Raw genomic sequence first — 18,840 nt, 5'->3', positions numbered from 1 at the left:
TCAATTAACAGTAATTAGGCTACTTTTCCTTAAAAAGACTCACACCTACACTTTAGCAGAATCCACAGTGTTTCACTGTATAAAGTTGCTGCCGTTTTAAACATCACATCCTCAAACACCCTGTGAGCACACAGCAGCTTTGACATCAAGGCAGCATTTGACCAAGTGTGGCACCAAGGAGCCCAAGTAAAATTGAAGTCAATGTGAATCAGTGGGAAAACTCTCCAGTGGCTGGAGTCATACCGAGCACAAAGGAAGATGGTAGTGGTTGTTGGAGGACAATCATCTCAGCCTCAGGATATTGCTGCAGGAGTTCCTCAGGGCAGTGTCCTAGGCCCAACCATCTTCAACCATCAATTACAAAGCGATATTGATAGATTAGGTGAATGGGCAAAACTGTGGCAAATGGAATTCAATGTAGACAAATGTGAGGTCATCCACTTTGGATCAAAAAAGGATAGAACAGGGTACTTTCTAAATGGTAAAAAGTTAAAAACAGTGGATGTCCAAAGGGACCGAGGGGTTCAGGTACATGGATCATTGAAGTGTCATGAACAGGTGCAGAAAATAATCAAGGCAGCAAATGGAATGCTGGCCTTTATATCTAGAGGACTAGAGTACAAGGGGGCAGAAGTTATGCTGCAACCACACAAAACCCTGGTTAGACCGCACCTTCGGAAGAACATATTGGCCTTGGAGGGAGTGCAGCGTAGGTTTACTAGAATGATACCCAGACTTCAAGGGTTAAGTTACGAGGAGAGATGACACAAATTGGGGTTGTATTCTCTGGAGTTTCGAAGGTTAAGGGGTGATCTGATCGAAGTTTATAAGATATTAAGGGGAACAGATAGGGTGGATGGAGAGAAACTATTTCCGCTGGTTGGGGATTCTAGGAGTAGGGGGCACAGTCTAAAAATTAGAGCCAGACCTTTCAGGAGTGAGATTAGAAAACATTTCTACACACAAAGGGTGGTAGAAATTTGGAACTCTCTTCCGCAAACGGCAATTGATACTAGCTCAATTGCTAAATTTAAATCTGAGATAGATAGCTTTTTGGCAACCAAAGGTATTAAGGGATATGGGCCAACGGCAGGTATATGGAGTTAGATCACAGATCAGCCATGATCTTATCAAATGGCGGAGCAGGCACGAGGGGCTGAATGGCCTACTCCTGTTCCGATGTCCAGCTGCTTCATCAATGACCTTCCCTCCATCATAAGGTCAGAAATGGGGATGTCCGCTGATGATTGCACAGTGTTCAGTTCCATTCGCAACCCCTCAGATAATGAAGCAGTCCGAACCCGCATGCAGCAAGACCTGGACAACATCCAGGCTTGGGCTCATAAGTGGCAAGTAACATTCGCGTCAGACAAGTGCCAGGCAATGACCATCTCCAACAAGAGAGGGTCTAACCACCTCCCCTTGACATTCGATGGCATTACCATCGCCGAATCCCCCACCATCAACATCCTGGGGGTCACCATTGACCAGAACTTAACTGGACCAGCCACATAAATACTGTGGCTACAAGAGCAGGTCAGAGGCTGGGTATTCTGCGGCGAGTGACTCACCTCCTGACTCCTCAAAGTCTTTCCACCATCTACAAGGCACAAGTCAGGAGTGTGATGGAATACTCTCCACTTGCCTGGATGAGTGCAGCTCCAACAACACTCAAGAAGCTCGACACCACCCAAGACAAAGCAGCCCGCTTGATTGGTACCCCATCCACCACCTTAAACATTCACTCCCTTCACCACCGGCGCACTGTGGCTGCAGTGGGTACCATCCACAGGATGCACTGCAGCAACTCGCCAAGGCTTCTTCGACAGCACCTCCCAAACCCGCAACCTCTACCACCTAGAAGGACAAGGGCAGCAGGTACATGGGAACAACACCACCTGCACGTTCCCCTTCAAGTCACACACCATCCCGACTTGGAAATATATCGCCGTTCCTTCATCGTCGCTGGGTCAAAATCCTGGAACTCCCTTCCTAACAGCACTGTGGGAGAACCTTCACCACATGGACTGCAGCGGTTTAAGAAGGCGGCTCACCACCACCTTCTCAAGGGCAATTAGGGATGGGCAATAAATGCCAGCCTTGCCAGCGATGCCCACATCCCATGAACAAATAAAAAAAAGACAGAAAACAGAGAATAGGAATAAACGGGTCTTCTTCAGATTGGCAGACTGTGACTAGTGGGGTACCGCAGGGATCAGTGCTTGGGCCCCAGCTATTCACAATCTATATCAATTATTTGGATGAGGGGGCTAAATGTAATATTTCCAAGTTTGCTGATGACACAAAAACTAGGTGGGAATGTGAGTTGTGAGGAGGATGCAAAGAGGCTTCAAGGGGATATAGACAGGCTAAGTGAGTGGGCAAGAACATGGCAGATGGAATATAATGTGGAAAAATGTGAAGTTATCCACTTTGGTAGGAAAAACAGAAATGCAGAGTATTTTTTAAATGGTGAGAGATTGGGAAATGTTGATGTTCAGAGGGTCCTGGGATCTTGTACATGAGTCACTGAAAGCAAACATGCAGGTGCAGCAAGCAATTAGGAAGGCAAATGGTATGTTGGCCTTTATTACAACAGGATTTGAGTACAGGAGTAAAGATGTCTTACTGCAATTATAAAGGACCTTGGTGAGACTGCACCTGGAGTATTGTGTACAATTTTGGTCTCCTTACCTAAGAAAGGATATACTTGCCATTGAGGGAGCGCAATGAAGGTTCACCAGACTGATTCCTGGGATGGTGGGATTGTTGTATGAGCAGAGATTGAGTAGACTAGGCCTGTATTCTCTTGTTTAGAAGAATGAGAGGTGATCTCATTGAAACATACAAAATTCTTACAGGGCTCGACAGGGTAGATGCAGGGAGGATGTTTCCCCTGGCTGGGGAGTCTAGAACCAGGGGTCACAGTCTCAGAATAAGGGGTCGGCCATTTAGGACTGAGATGAGGAGAAATTTCTTCACTCAGAGGGTGGTGAATCTTTGGAATTCTCTACCCCAGAGGGCTGTGGAGGCTCAGTCATTGAGTACATTCAAAACAAAGATCGATAGATTTCTAGATATTTAAGGCATCAAGGGATATGGGGATAGTGCAGGAAAATGGGGTTGAGGTAGAAGATCAGCCATGATCTGATTGAATGGCGGAGCAGGCTCGAGGGGCCGGATGGCCTACTCCTGCTCCTATTTCTTATGTTCTTATTAGCAGAGACCAGAGACACAAGCTTTTACCTCGGGCTGCTGTTCAAATCCAGTCTCAGTTTCTCAAACAGCAACAAACCAAAACATACCTCATTCCATTCCATGCCCATGACAGAGTGTCAGGAGGAAGTGAGTAAGAGGTGCAGGTAATTTTCAAATGCTTGTGGTTCCTGAAATTTGTTTTGCCCAATGTCTGATCTCACCCTCCCCAGGAGAATATCGGAGGTTTGGTAACTGTCTCGTTTCTAAGTACATTATGTGCTGGTTTATACTCCACGGGTCTAAGCATTCCCGTTACAGGGAAAAGGCAAAGATTCTGGCAAGATAGTAGGACTGAATTCAGCAACATTCCCGGAAGCATCAGATGACGTTCCCCACAGAGCCCTACCCGGGACTTGAGCTCATAATCTAGGCTGACACTCCCGGTGCAGTTCTGAGGGAGCGCTGCACTGTCGGAGGATCAGTACTGAGGGAGTGCTGCACTGTCGGAGGGGCAGTACTGAGGGAGCGCTGCACTGTCGGAGGGTCAGTACTAAAGGAGCGCTGCACTGTCGGAGGGACAGTACTGAGGGAGCGCTGCACTGTCGGAGGGGCAGTACTGAGGGAGCGCTGCACTGTCGGAGGGTCAGTACTAAGGGAGCACTGCACTGTCGGAGGGTCAGTACTAAGGGAGCGCTGCACTGTCGGAGGAGCAGTACTGAGGGAGCGCTGCACTGTCGGAGGGGCAGTAGTGAGGGAGTGCTGCACTGTCGAAGGGGCAGTACTTTTTTTGTTATTCGTTCATGGGACGTGGGCGTCGCTGGCGAGGCCGGCATTTATTGCCCATCCCTAATTGCCCTCTTGAACCGCTGCAGTCCGTGTGATGAAGGTTCTCCCACAGCGCTGTTAGGAAGGGAGTTCCAGGATTTTGACCCAGCGACGATGAAGGAACGGCGATATATTTCCAAGTCGGGATGGTGTGTGACTTGGAGGGGAACGTGCAGGTGGTGTTGTTCCCATGTACCTGCTGCTCTTGTCCTTCTAGGTGGTAGAGGTTGCGGGTTTGGGAGGTGCTGTCGAAGAAGCCTTGGCGAGTTGCTGCAGTGCATCCTGTGGATGGTACACACTGCAGCCACTGTGCGCCGGTGGTGAAGGGAGTGAATGTTTAGGGTGGTGGATGGGGTACCAATCAAGCGGGCTGCTTTTTCCTGGATGGTGTCGAGCTTCTTGAGTGTTGTTGGAGCTGCACTCATCCAGGCAAGTGGAGAGTACTCTATACTAAGGGAATTCTGCACCGTCGGGGGGCAGTACTGAGGGAGCGCTGCACCGTCGGAGGGGCAGTACTGAGGGAGCGCTGCACTGTCGGAGGGGCAGTACTGAGGGAGCGCTGCACTGCCGGAGGTATCAATGGAGGAGACATTAACCCAAGGCCCCATCTGCCTGTTCAGGTGGACATAAAAGATCCCACGGCATCATATTTGAAGAAGAGCAGGGAAGTTCTCCTGGTGTCTTGGCTATCATTTATCACTCATCAACATCACTAAAACACATCAACTGGTCATTCCTTTCACAGCTGTTTGTGGGATCGTGCTGTACACAAACTGATTGCTATATGTGTCTATAGAACAGTGATTACATTTCAAAAATAATTAATTGGCTGTGAAACACTTTAGGATGTCCTGATGATGTGAAAGGTGCTATACAAATGCAAGTTTATAGGAACAGGAGGCCATTCAGCCCCTCTAGTCTGTTCCACCTTTCAATTAGATCCTGGCTGATCTGTATCTTAATTCCATTTACCTTCCATTGTTCCATATCTCGATACCCTTGCCTAACAAAAAATTATCGATCTCAGTCTTTAAATTTTCAATTGACCCCCAGCATTCACAGCCTTTTGGGGGAGTGAGTTCCAGATTTCCACTCCCCTTTGTGTGAAGAAGTGCTTCCTGACATCACCCCTGAACGGCCTGGCTCTAATTTTAGGGTTATGTCTCCTTGTTCTGGACTCTCCCACCAGAGGAAATAGTTTCTCTCTATCTACCCTATTGAATCTTTTAATCATCTTAAACACCTCGATTAGATCACCCCTTAATCTTCCAAACTCAAGAGAATACAAACCTCTGTTTTCCGGTAACCTACTGCTAGGCCTCTGCTGTCCAGTAATGAATACAAGTCACCCTGGTTGACTCACCCTCTTCCACCCACATGAAGCAGTACCAGGTGTCCCCTCCGTACCAGCTCAGCATCAGCAACTGAACAAGAGGAGGTGGACGCTCCGTGTGTTGTGGGGTTCTCCAGTCTCTTCACATAACTGAAGTCCCTCATCCCTGGTACCATTCCAGTAAATCTAAACTGCACCCTCTCTAAGGCCTTGACATCCTTCCTAAAGTGTGGTGCCCAGAACCGAACACATTACTCCGGCTGAGGCCTAACCAGTGTTTTATAAAGGTTTAGCATAACTTTCCTGTGTCTGTGATTCTGCCGTCAGGAGGAGTTGGCTGATTTTGAGGAGCTGACACAAAGACGGCACTCTCTCCTCCAATCTCAACTACAGGAACACCAAATGTAAAAGAATCTTATGATGTTGGACTTGAGGTCGAAGATTTGCCATGATCTGATTGAATGGTGGAGCAGTCTCGAGGGGCTGTATGGCCGACTCCTGCTCCCATTTCTTAAGTTCTTATGTTTTTCTCTCTTTTTTTAACTGCTCTGTAATTTGCTTATGCTGGAAGTAAACAGCCGCAGGGCAGAAACGTTTGAAGTGCAGGGTCTGTTTATTTTGGGGTGGGTGATAATGATGGGAGTGGTCTGAGCTGGGACTGATCCCCATCTCAGCTAATTAACAGGTTTAACACCATAACAATCATGGCACTTCAAAAACTCATTCACCGTGTGAAGCATTCTGATACCTTCCAACATGACAGTTCTGTATAAACACAAAGTATTCATCATCATAGGAACTGCAGCACACAAGGAAACAAACTTGCATTTCTATAGCGTCTTTCACATCCTCAGGACGTCTCAAAGCACTCCACAACCAATGAATCACACTTGAAGTACAGTCACTGTTGTAATTTGGGGAAAGGCAGCAGCCAATTTGCAGATAAGGTCCCACAAACAGCAAGTGAATGAGCAATCATTTCTTTTTTTGGTGATGTTGGTTGAGAGATAAATATTGGCCAGGACACCAGGGAATTTCCTGCTGTTCTTCGAAATAGCACCATGGGATCTTTTACGTCCACCTGAGAGGCCATACAGGGCCTTGGTTTAACACCTCATCTGAAAAAGGGCTCCTCTGACAGTGCAGCACTCCCTCAGTACTGCATTAATGTGTCAGCCTAGATTATGTGCTCAAGTCTATATTGCCGATTAAACCACAACTTCTGACTCAGAGGTGAGAGTGCTACCAAATTCTCAGATAACATTCCATGTTGTAATAACCCTTTGTATGAAAAAAACAATCTAACTTCCCTGTTTGTTTTTCCAGGGATAATCCTCATTCTAAGCCCCTTGTTACTAATTTGCCAACGAGCGGAAACAAACGTTCACTATTTATCCTTGCAAAACCTTTCAGCATTTTGAAATCTTCTATTATGTCCTCCTTTGACCGTAAGAGCCCCTGTACTTTGATCGGTTCTAGGCTGTAAAATTATTCTTGCTGCATGTTCACAGTTTATAGAGAGAGAATTATTTGTTCAATTCCTACTGGACTTGAAAGGATGTTCATGGAATTTCATTAAAGGGCTCACGGGAGGAGGGATCGCAGGAAATAATAAAAGAAAAGCCACATCAGATGAATTCCCCTCGCCAAACGTAACCCTGTACTGTTAAATGAGAGCAATGTTTGGGATTAGTCAGGAATGAGATGCACTCGATAGCAACCTTACAATCACAACCGTAACTGCAACAGACAGCTGGAAACACTTTAAACAAAACAGGCGATGAAAGCTCTTGGTTATCAACACAGAACTCGGACAGAACGCTGATTCAACCAGACAGCTCACCAACAGTTACCAACGGCAACCACAGCGTTGTCTGCAGCACTTCAGATATATCTTTATAGATGGTGCTGCTTTCAACTTGTCTTGGAATGAGAGTTACAACATCCAGAGTCAGTGTTCAGGGGGTGTGTACTGATCTCCCAATGTACCAGAGTGGGGACGCAGGGAGTCAGTGGGTACGGGGGGAGGAGGGGGGTGTACTGATCTCCCTGTGTACCAGAGTGGGGACGCAGGGAGTCAGTGGGTACGGGGGGAGGAGGGGGGTGTACTGATCTCCCTGTGTACCAGAGTGGGGACGCAGGGAGTCAGTGGGTACGGGGGGAGGAGGGGGGTGTACTGATCTCCCTGTGTACCAGAGTGGGGATGCAGGGAGTCAGTGGGTACAGGGGGGAGTGTACTGATCTCCGTGTACCAGAGTGGGGACGCAGGGAGTCAGTGGGTATGGGGGGGAGGGGAGAGGTGTACTGATCTCCGTGTACCAGAGTGGGGACACAGGGAGTCAGTGGGTACAGGGGGGAGGGGGGGGTGTACTGATCTCCGTGTACCAGAGTGGGGACGCAGGGAGTCAGTGGGTACAGGGGGGAGGGGGGGGTGTACTGATCTCCGTGTACCAGAGTGGGGTCACTATAAACTCCACCACACCAGCAACGTGGAGCGATACACCAACCACCAATATAGAAATAAGCCACCCAATCAGTGTCTGTGTTTCACATCCATGTGAACAAATGGGCTTAACCATATTTACCTGCCTTGTTTCCATATTTCTTCTGCCACCTATCCAATCCGATCTTGAATGTTGACAGAGTTGCTGCCTCAATCTCTGGCCTGTGTCAGATTGTGAGCAGTGCGGCAGGGTCTAGATTAGGAGCTGGGAAGAGGACACGACCAGCTCTGCTCTCCTGTGGTGTATACAGAATATTAAAATGAAGTCCCCCTTCACAAGGAGAAATATGATCAACCTACCTAAAATGCAGTTTAAATAAAACCTGAAGCCCAGTCTACATACGCTGTGCCGTGCGAGTGGCTGATTGAAGCTGCTGCAGTGTGTGGCTTTGACTGGAGGTCTCGAAGCAGACACAGCTCCTGGTTATCTCAGGGTCTGAATCTGTTGGAGCAGCCACCACATATGTTGGGGGGGGGGGGGGGGGGAAGTGTTCCTGTATTACACCGAACCTCAGGGAAAATACACTGGCCTCAGAGGGGGTACAGGGTAAATTCACCGGAATGATACTGGGGCCAAAAGGGTTAGATTACGAGGACAGGTTGCATAGACTAGGCTTGTATTCCCTTGAGTTCAGTAGGTTGAGGGGTGATCTAACTGAGGTGTTTAAAATGATAAAGGGATTAGATAGTGTAGATACAAAGAAACTATTTCCTCTGGTGGGGGAATCCAGAACAAGGGGTCATAACCTTAAAATTAGAGCTAGACCGTTCAGGAGTGAAATCAGGAAGCACTTCCTCACACAAAGTGTAGTTGGAATCTGGAACTCTCTTCCCCAAAAAGCTGTGGATGTTAGGACCAGATTTCAAGACTGAGATCGATAGATTTTTGTTGTGTATGGGTATCAAGGTATATGGATCAAAGGGGGTAAATGGATGTGAGGTAGTTGAATGGTGGAACAGCCTAGAGGGGCTGAATGGCCTCCTCCTGTACCCAGGTACAATTTGCTACAAACAGAAGCAGGGATGACAATTGCCCTTTAAAGGAGCAGCACTGCCACCTGCTGGTTATGTACTGAACTGTTTTGGTATTAATTCACTCCCTCTGTTAGTTACAAATATAATGCCAGCACAGGCTGGGAAAACACAAGCAATATTGTGACTTTACAAAAAAAATCAACTCTCCTAACTTTTTCACAAACAATGAGCTGTATCATTATGCTCAGGATCAGCAGAAGCACCTATACTTTCAGCTCCCTGAAAGCTGGTAGTGGGGAAAACGCTATGGGTTATCTTTGACCTCCAGGATGATCCTGGAGGAGTGAGCAATTTTGGCAGAGGCCCGATAGCCAGATCTGGTAATGGGTGGATAAACTAGTCTGTACCTCTTGGACTTGAGGGAGTGAAGACGGGGGCCAAACACATCAGCTCTCAAATACACACCTCTGTTCACACTCAAGCCAATCAATCACACCTGCTTACAGGTGCAGCCAATCGTAATTAGACAGACACTCCTACTCATAAACACAAGCACACCAACTCACACACAGACACTCCTACTCATAAACACAAGCACACCAACTCACACACAGACACTCCTACTCATAAACACAAGCACACCAACTCACACACAGACACTCCTACTCATAAACACAAGCACACCAACTCACACACAGACACTCCTACTCATAAACACAAGCACACCAACTCACACACAGCAGCTCAAATGCACAAAACCTGCTCACTAGTGCCAGAGACAAGGTTAATGTGTTTTCAAGCATCAAGGGGATGATCCTACTCGACCTCTTCCAACATCAGGTACCAGTGTTCAGCCAGTTCATGACATTAAGAGGCAGCTGAGCGCAGTGGACAGAGCAAAGGCTATGGGCCTGGCAATATCCCGACTGCAGTGTTGAAGACCTGTGTACCAGAACTAGCCATTCCCCTCGATAAGATGTTCCAGTTCAGCTATGACACTGGCATCTACCTGACAATGTGGGAGATTGCCTAGGTACGGCCCTGCCACAACAAAGAGGAGCAATTGAACCTGTCCAATTACTGCCCTATCAGCCTCCTCCCAGTCACCAGTAAAGTAATGGAAGGAATCATCAAGTGACATCAAACGACACCTACTCACCAATAACCTACTCACTGACGGTGAGTTTGGATTCTGTCAGATCCACTTTGCTCCAGACTTCATCACAGCCTTGATCCAGAAATGGACACACAAGCTGAATGCCAGAGGAAAGGTGAGAGTGACTGCCCTCGACATCAAGGCAGTGTTTGACCAAGTGTGGCACCAGGGAGTCCCAGCAAAATTGGGCAATGGGGTTCAAAGAGAAAACCTTCTAGTGACTGCAGTCAAACCTGATGCAAAGGAAGGAGGTCACAGAGGCCCCAGGACATCACTGCAGGAGATCCTCAGGGAAGCATCCTGGGCCCAACCATCTCCAGCTGCTTCACAATGACCTTCCCTCTACCATAAGGTCAGGAGTGGGGCCGTTCACTGACGATTCCAGTATTCAGCCCCTTTTACAAATCCTCCAATAATGAAACAACCCATGCCAGCCTATAGCAGGAGCTGGATAACATTCAGACTTGGGCTAACAAGTGCCAGGTAATTACCATCTCGATCAAGAGAAAGCCTAGCCTCCCCTTTACCTTCAATGCCATCACCGAGTCCCCCAAAATCAACATCTGAGGTCACCACTGACCAGAGGTTTAACTGGACTAATCATACCAACACCATGGCTACAAGAGCAGAGCAGAGGTGGAGTACTCTGCGACAAGTGGCTCACCTCCTGACCCCTCCATCTAAAAGACTCGAGTCAGGAGTGTGATGGATACTCTCCCACCTGGACAGGTGCAGCCACAACAACACAAGAAGCTCATCACCATCCAGGACAGAGCAGTCTGTTTGAATGGTGCTCCTGTCACTAGACTCAATATCCACCGTCTCCACCACCAGCACACTGTGGCTGCAGTAGGTACAATCTACAGGATGTACTGCAGCAACTCACCAAGATTAATGTGAGAGCACCTCCCTCCCCTGACCTCTACCACAGAGAAAGACAAAGCAACAGTATCATGGGATCACCTCCAAGTTCCCCTCCATCACACACCATCCTAACTTGGACATATATCAGCCGTTCTTTCACTGTCGCTGGGTCAAAATCCTGGAACTCCCAACTTAACAGCACTGTGGGAGCATCTTCACCACACGGACTGCAGAGGTTCAAAGAGAAGGCCCACCACAATCTTGTCAAGGGCAACTAGGGATGGGCAATAAATGCCGGTCTCACCAGTGATGCCCACATCCCGAGAACAAGTAGAAAAAACAATCACACATCCACTCACATACAGACATAGACACTGATACACCCCTGCTCACAAACACCGCTGCGGGAGCACTGTGCCGCTTCATTGGCTCTGAAGCGCTTTTGCATGTCCTAAGGATGTGAAAGGTGCTATATAAATGCACGCTTGTTTGTTTGTTAGACATTTGCTCACAAACAGGCATCCAACTCAAACCTACCTACTCATAAGCACATCTGCAGGTGTCAAACACAGAAGTACCCTGAGATACTCACAAACACACCCACTCACAAACAAACACACCCACTCACTCTTGGTGAGAGGAAGGGTGAGCTTGTTGGTGTTTACCTATTTTAACTGGACCGGTAAAGGTGGCACTGGACAAACCGGGTGCAGCGAGCCCCGAGTTACCAGCGGGCACCGGACATGGAGAGCCCCGAGTCGCCAGCGAGCACCGGGCGTGAACAAGACCGCGGAAGAAAGGAAGGCAGCCAGAGCGCCCCCGTGGGTCCCACGCATCCTGGACATTCCATTCGCTGAGGGCAGCACTTCCTTTCTGTAAAAAAATGCTCATTAAAGTTAGATTTGTTACTGCAGGAATTGGAACTCTTTCCATTTCAGACACACAATTATCAGGAAAATGGGTTGAGTGAATATAGTTATGACTTCTTTAGACGTAGAGAAGGTGTTTCCACTTGTGGGGAAGTCCAAAACTAGGGGCCATAAATATAAGATAGTCACTAATAAATCCAATAAATTCAGGGGAAACTTCTTTGTTCAGAGAGTGGTGAGAATGTGGAACTCGCTACAAGGAGTAGTTGAGGCAAATAGCATAGTTGCATTTAGGCGGAAGCTAGATAAACACATCAGGGAGAAAGGAATAGAAGGATATGGTGATAGGGTGAGATGAAGTAAGGTGGGAGGAGGCTCGTGTGGAGCATAAACACCGGCATGGACCAATTGGGCCGAATAGCCTGTGACTGTGCCGTAAATTCTATGTAATTCGGGAACAGGGTGGGTAATGCGATTAGGACTATTTGCTCATGTGGAGAGTAAACGTTGACATGGACAGGTTGGGCCAAATGGCCTGTTTCCGTGTTCTAACTTCTATGTATTAAATCTCCTCTTAGTCTTCTCTACTCCAGTAGAAATATTCCCAGCATCTCAAGTTCCTCTTCATAACTATAGTGTTTCCATCCCTAGTATCATCCAGGTGAATCTATGCTGAATGCTCTCTATGGTTTTATCACATGGAGCCCAAAACTGCACACTGATTGTGGTCAAATCAATGTTTTGTATAAATTTATCATTGCTTCTTTACCATTCACTCTTTCAAAACCGTTCAGAATTTTGAAGTAGTTGTTTTTATATTGTCACCGTGCTACTGGCTCTCGCAAACGACTCAGAACCAGCAGCAAACCAGGAGCTCTCCCCCACACCTGCTCTGACACTCGCTCTCCCCAAGCCCAATAAATGTGCTGCTCTGATGCAGTGATATCATGGCATATAGATATCAGCGCCAATTCATTGTTGCGGCATTACAGAAATATTTGGGGCATACACACTGGAAATAGGGCCACAGCCAGTCTGTACAATATACCAGGATCCACTCTGCAGCCAGCTCATCACACTGCACAATTCAACAGTGAGTAGAAAGCAAACACTTAGCTTGCTCTCCTGAGGCCAGACCTGCAACATAAAAGCAGCCAGTTCAGAAAATGTACCCCACAGCACTGATTAAGAACATTAGGTCTTTGGGGCAACAGGCTCAAACTGGTGACACCCGAATGTAACTAAGAACTTGCATTTATTCAACACTTATCACACCCTCAGATCTTCCCAAAGCTTCATGTTAAATGAATTAATGTTGTGTAGTCACTCTTGTGTAAGAAAACGTGGCAGCCAATACGCACACACCAAGGTTCCACAAACAGCAAGTCAGTGAATGACCAATAAGAACATAACATAAGAAATAGGAGCAGGAGTAGGCCATACAGCCGCTCGAGCCTGCTCCCCCAGTCAATAAGATCATGGCTCATAGAACCATAGAAAAGGTACAGCACAGAAGGGGGCCATTCGGCCCATCGTGTCCACACCAGCTTGAAGAACCAGGTGCCCATTCTAATCCCACCTTCCAGCACTGGTCGTAGCCCTGCAGCTTACAGCACTTTAAGTGCAAGTCCAGGTACTTTTAAAAAGAGTTGAGGGTCCCTGCCTCTACCACCAACTCGGGCAGCGAATTCCATACACCCACCACCCTCTGGGTAAAAAGGTTTTTCCTCATGTCCCCTCTAATCCTTCCGCCAATCAGCTTAAATCTATGTCCTCTAGTTCTTGAACTCTCCGCTAGGGGAAACAGGTACTTCCTGTCTACTCTATCTGGGCCCCTCATAATTTTGTACACCTCAAGTCTCCCCTCAGCCTCCTCTGCTCCAAGGAAAACAACCCCAGCCTATCCAATCTCTTCTCGTAGCTGCAATTTTCAAGCCCTGGCAACATTCTTGTAAATCTTCTCTGCACTCTCTCCAGAGCAATTACATCCTTCCTGTAATGTGGTGACCAGAACTGCGCACAATACTCCAGCTGTGGCCTTACCAGCGTTTTATACAGTTCCATCATTACATCCCTGCTTTTGTATTCTATACCTCGGCTAATAACGGAGAGCATTCCGTATGCCTTCTTCACAACCTTATCTACCTGTACTGCCACCTTCAGGGACCTGTGCACATGCACTCCAAGGTCTCTCACTTCCTCTATCCCTCTCAATATATTCCCGTTTACTGCGTATTCCCTTTTACTATTTGCCCTCCCTAAGGGCATTACCTCACACTTCTCCGGGTTGAACTCCATTTGCCACTTTTCCGCCCACTCCACTAACCCATTGATATCTTCTTGGAGTCTTCACTATCAACTACACGGCCAATTTTTGTGTCGTCTGCAAATGTGCCAATCATGCCCCCTACATTCAAGTCCAAATCATTGATATATACCACAAACAGCAAGGGATCCAACACTGAGCCCTGTGGCACACCATTGGAAACAGATTTCCATTCACAAAGACATCCATCCACTTTTACCCTTTGTTTCCTGTTACTGAGCCAATTTTGGATCCAATTCACCACATTTCCCTGTATCCCATGGCTTTTTACCTTTCTGACCAGTCTGCCATGTGGGACCTTGTCAAATGCCTTACTAAAATCCACGTAGATAACATCCACTGCACTACCCTCATCAATCCTCCTTCCTAAAGAATTCAATCAGATTTGTAAGGCATGACCTTCCCTGAACAAATCCATGCTGACTATCCCTGATTAAACCATGCCTTTCCAAGTGACACTTTATCCTATCTCTCAGTATTGATTCTAATAGTTTGCCCACCACCGAGGTAAGACTGACCGGCCTATAATGTTCGGCCTTTCCCTCGTACCCTTTTTAAACAATGGTACTACGTTTGCAGTCTTCCAGTCCTCCGGTACCTCCCCTGTATCTAGTGAGGATTGGAAAATGATCCTCAGAGCATCTGCTATTTCCTCCCTGGCTTCCTTCAATAGCCCAGGAAACAATCCATCAGGCCCTGATGACTTATCAACTTTCAAGGATTCCAGTCCCTCTAGTACTTCCTCTCTCGTTATGTTTACCTTATCCAATATTTCACACCTCTCCTCTTTAACTACTACATCCGGATCATCCCTTTCCTTTGTGAATACGGAGACAAAATATTCATTTAAAACCCTACCCACATCCTCTGCTTCTACACGGAAGTTACCCTCATCATCCCTGATATGTCCCACCTTTTCCTTAGCTATCCTCTTGTTCTTAATGTACTGATAAAACATCTTTGAGTTTTCTTTAATCTTACTAGCTAATATTTTTTCATGCCCTCTCTTTGTTTTCCTTATTTCCTTTTTTACGTCATCCCTGTACTTTCTATACTCCTCTAGGCTTTCTGCAGTATTTAGTTTTCTGTGACAGTCATAAGCTTTCTTCTTCTGCTTTATCTTGCCCCGTATACTTCTAGATATCCAGGGGGGCTCTAAATTTGGCAGTGCCACCCTTTTTCTTTGAGGGGACGTGCCTGCATTGTACCCCTAGAATTTCACCTTTTAGTGCCTTCCACTGGCTTGCCACTGATTTCTCATCAAGTAGTTGTGTCCAGTCCACTTCTGAAAAATCACCTCTTAGTTCTGTAAAATTTGCCTTCCCCCAATTTAAATGTTTACTCCTGATTTAATTCTGTCCTTTTCCATAATAATGCTAAAACTAACTGAGTTGCGGTCACCCACTTGCCCATCTTCATTTCCCAGGACTAAGTCTAGAATTGCATCCCCTCTTGTTGGGCTTGTCACGTACTGGCTAAAAAAGTTCTCCTGGACAACGATCAAGAATTTTGCGCCCTCTGTACCCCTCACACTGTTTGAATCCCAGTTGATGTTAGGGTAGTTGAAGTCCCCGACTATTATTGCTCTCTTATTTTTGAACTCAGAAATTTACCTACATATTTGTTCTTCTATCTCCCTTTCACTATTCAGGGGTTTATAGTACACTCATCTTCTACCTCAACTCCACTTCCCACCCTATCCCCATATCCCTTGATTCCCTTAGTGTCCAAATATCCATCGATCTCAGCCTTGAATATATTCAGTGACTCAGCATCCACAGCCCTCTGGGGTAGAGAATTCCAAAGATTCACAACCCTCTGAGTAGAGAAATTTTTCCTTATCTCGGTCCTAAATGGCCGACCCCTTATCCTGAGACTATGACCTCTAGTTTAAGACTCTCCAGCCAGGGGAAACAGCTTCTCAGCATCTACCCTGTCAAGCCCTCTAAAAAATTTTATACGTTTCAATGAGATCGCCTCTCATTCTTCTAAACTCTAGAGAATATAGGCCCATTCTGCTCAATTTCTCCTCATAGGACAACCCTCTCATCCCAGGAATCAATCTGGTGAACCTTTGTTGCAACCCCTCTAAGGCAAGTATATCCTTTCTTAGGTAAGGAGACCAAAACTGTACACAGTAATCCAGGTGTGGTCTCACCAGAGCCCTATACAGAATCATAGAAAATTTACGGCACAGAAGGAGGCCATTCGGCCCATTGTGTCCGCGCCGGCTGAGAAACGAGCCACCCAGCCTAATCCCACTTTCCCGCATTTGGTTCGTATCTCTGCAGGTCACGGCTCTTCAGGGGCATATCCAGGTATTTTTTTTAAAAATGAGTTGAGGATTTCTGCCTCTACCACCCTCTCAGGCAATGAGTTCCAGACCCCCACCACCCTCTGGGTGAAAATATTTTTCCTCATTTCAGCCCTAATCCTTCTACCAATCACTTTAAATCTATGCCCCCTGGTTATTGACCCTTCCGCTAAGGGAAATAGGTCCTTCCTATCCACTCTATCTGGGCCCCTCATGATTTTATATACCTCAATCAAATCACCCCTCGGCCTCCTCTGTTCCAAGGAAAACAACCCCAGACTATCCAATCTGTCATCATAGCTAAAATTCTCCAAACCTGGCAACATCCTCGTAAATCTCCTCTGCACCCTCTCTAGTGCAATTACATCCTTCCTGTAATGTGGTGACCAGAACTGTACGCAGTACTCAAGCTGTGGCCTAACTAGTGTTTTATACAGTTCCAGCATAACATCCCTGCCTTTATATTCTATGATGTGGAGATGCCGGTGATGGACTGGGGTTGACAATTGTAAACAATTTTACAACACCAAGTTATAGTCCAGCAATTTTATTTTAAATTCACAAGCTTTCGGAGATTTTCTCCTTCCTCAGGCAAATGTTTCAAGAGCTCCTTGAAGCCTACGCATTTATACATATTGAACAATACATGGTGTTTACAGACTGCCCCTGCAACTGCCCGTTGCCAAGGCAATCACCGTGTTCAGACAGAGAGGTGTCACCTGCAGAACCCCCGAATACACATTCAACAAAAAAACAAACAGGGAAAAAAAAAAGAGAAAAAAAAAACACAGAGAGAGGCAGAAACATCCGGAAGGCAGAGAGAGCCAGCAAATGACCCATTATATTAAAAACAGATAATATTTGTTCGCTGGTGGGGTAACGTGTAGCGTGACATGAACCCAAGATCCCGGTTGAGGCCGTCCTCATGGGTGCGGAACTTGGCTATCAATTTCTGCTCGACGATTTTGCGTTGTCGTGTGTCTCGAAGGCCGCCTTGGAGTACGCTTACCCGAAGGTCGGTGGATGAATGTCCATGACTGCTGAAGTGTTCCCCGACTGGGAGGGAACCCTCCTGTTTGGCGATTGTTGCGCGGTGTCCGTTCATCCGTTGTCGCAGCGTCTGCATGGTCTCGCCAATGTACCATGCTCTGGGGCATCCTTTCCTGCAACGTATGAGGTAGACAACGTTGGCCGAGTCACAGGAGTATGAACCATGCACCTGGTGGGTGGTGTCATCTCGTGTGATGGTGGTATCTGTGTCGATGATCTGGCATGTCTTGCAGAGGTTACCGTGGCAGGGTTTCTCAAGCAGGAAGCTTGAGAAACTCGGCATCACCACCAGCAACGACCAAGCTTCCCCTGGTACCACGGTTGCAACCACAGGGAAGTCTATTGTCAATTTATCCGACCACACCCTTCAACCAGACGAAATCGAAGTTCTCAGCCGAGGGCTCAATTTCTGCCCCACTACCAAAATGGACCCCACTCGTCTCGCGGCGGACACAGAGGAATTCATCAGGAGAATGAGGCTCCGGGAATTCTACCACAAACCCCAAGATTTCAGCAGCGAACCCAATGAGACAATCGACGATCCGGAACAGCAGACAGAGGGATCCGCGGTACAGCAACCGAAGAGGAAAGAGTCAAACTGGACTCCTCCGGAGGGTCGCTGCCCTCAGCTGGACATGTATGCTCAAGCTGTCAGGAAATGCGTCAATGCCAGATTCATCAGCCGCACTCAGAAGACAGTCCAGAATGTCACCCGAGCACAACGCAACGCCATCAACGCTCTCAAGACCAACCGCAACATCGTCATCAAACCAGCGGACAAAGGAGGAGCCATAGTCATACAGAACAGAACAGACTATTGCAAAGAAGCATACCGACAACTGGACAACCAGGAACACTACAGACGGTTACCCGCAGATCCGACCAAAGAACACACCCACCAGCTCAACAAACTGATCAAGACCTTCGATCCAGACCTTCAAAGCATCCTACGCATTCTCATCCCACGTAATCCCCGCGTGGGAGACTTCTACTGCCTCCCAAAGATACACAAAGCCAACACACCCGGACGTCCCATCGTATCAGGCAACGGAACCCTGTGTGAGAACCTCTCTGGATACATCGAGGGCATCCTGAAACCCATCGTACAGGGAACCCCCAGCTTCTGTCGCGACACTACAGACTTCCTACAAAAACTCAGTACCCACGGACCAGTTGAACCAGGAACACTTCTCACCACGATGGACGTCTCGGCACTATACACCAGTATCCCCCACGATGACGGCATCGCTGTGACAGCATCAATACTCAACACCAACAACAGCCAATCTCCGGAAGCCATCCTACAACTCATCCGCTTCATCCTGGATCACAATGTCTTCACCTTCGATAACCAGTTCTTTACCCAAACACACGGAACAGCCATGGGGACCAAATTCGCACCCCAATACGCCAACATTTTCATGCAC

At 47.3% G+C, this 18,840-nt stretch overlaps 1 protein-coding gene across 4 annotated transcripts in view; it reads right to left on the bottom strand.

Moving 5' to 3' along the window:
* The window catches only part of LOC137299659 (thrombospondin-4-like), an 82,964-nt gene that overhangs the window by 53,073 nt on the left and 11,051 nt on the right, over positions 1–18,840 (bottom strand). For 2 of the 4 annotated variants that reach the window (XM_067968587.1, XM_067968588.1), the window contains exon 2: positions 7,942–8,095. The exons of the other annotated variants lie outside the window; for them this stretch is intronic. The gene's annotated coding sequence lies outside the window, so the exon portion shown is untranslated. The remainder of the gene's footprint in view (positions 1–7,941; positions 8,096–18,840) is intronic. 4 annotated transcript variants of the gene reach the window in all.

This window comes from Heptranchias perlo, chromosome 29, assembly GCF_035084215.1.
Source record: "Heptranchias perlo isolate sHepPer1 chromosome 29, sHepPer1.hap1, whole genome shotgun sequence".
NCBI lineage: Eukaryota > Metazoa > Chordata > Chondrichthyes > Hexanchiformes > Hexanchidae > Heptranchias > Heptranchias perlo.
Note: the sequence above shows the minus strand (reverse complement) of the source record. Positions and strands in the feature narration are given on the sequence as shown.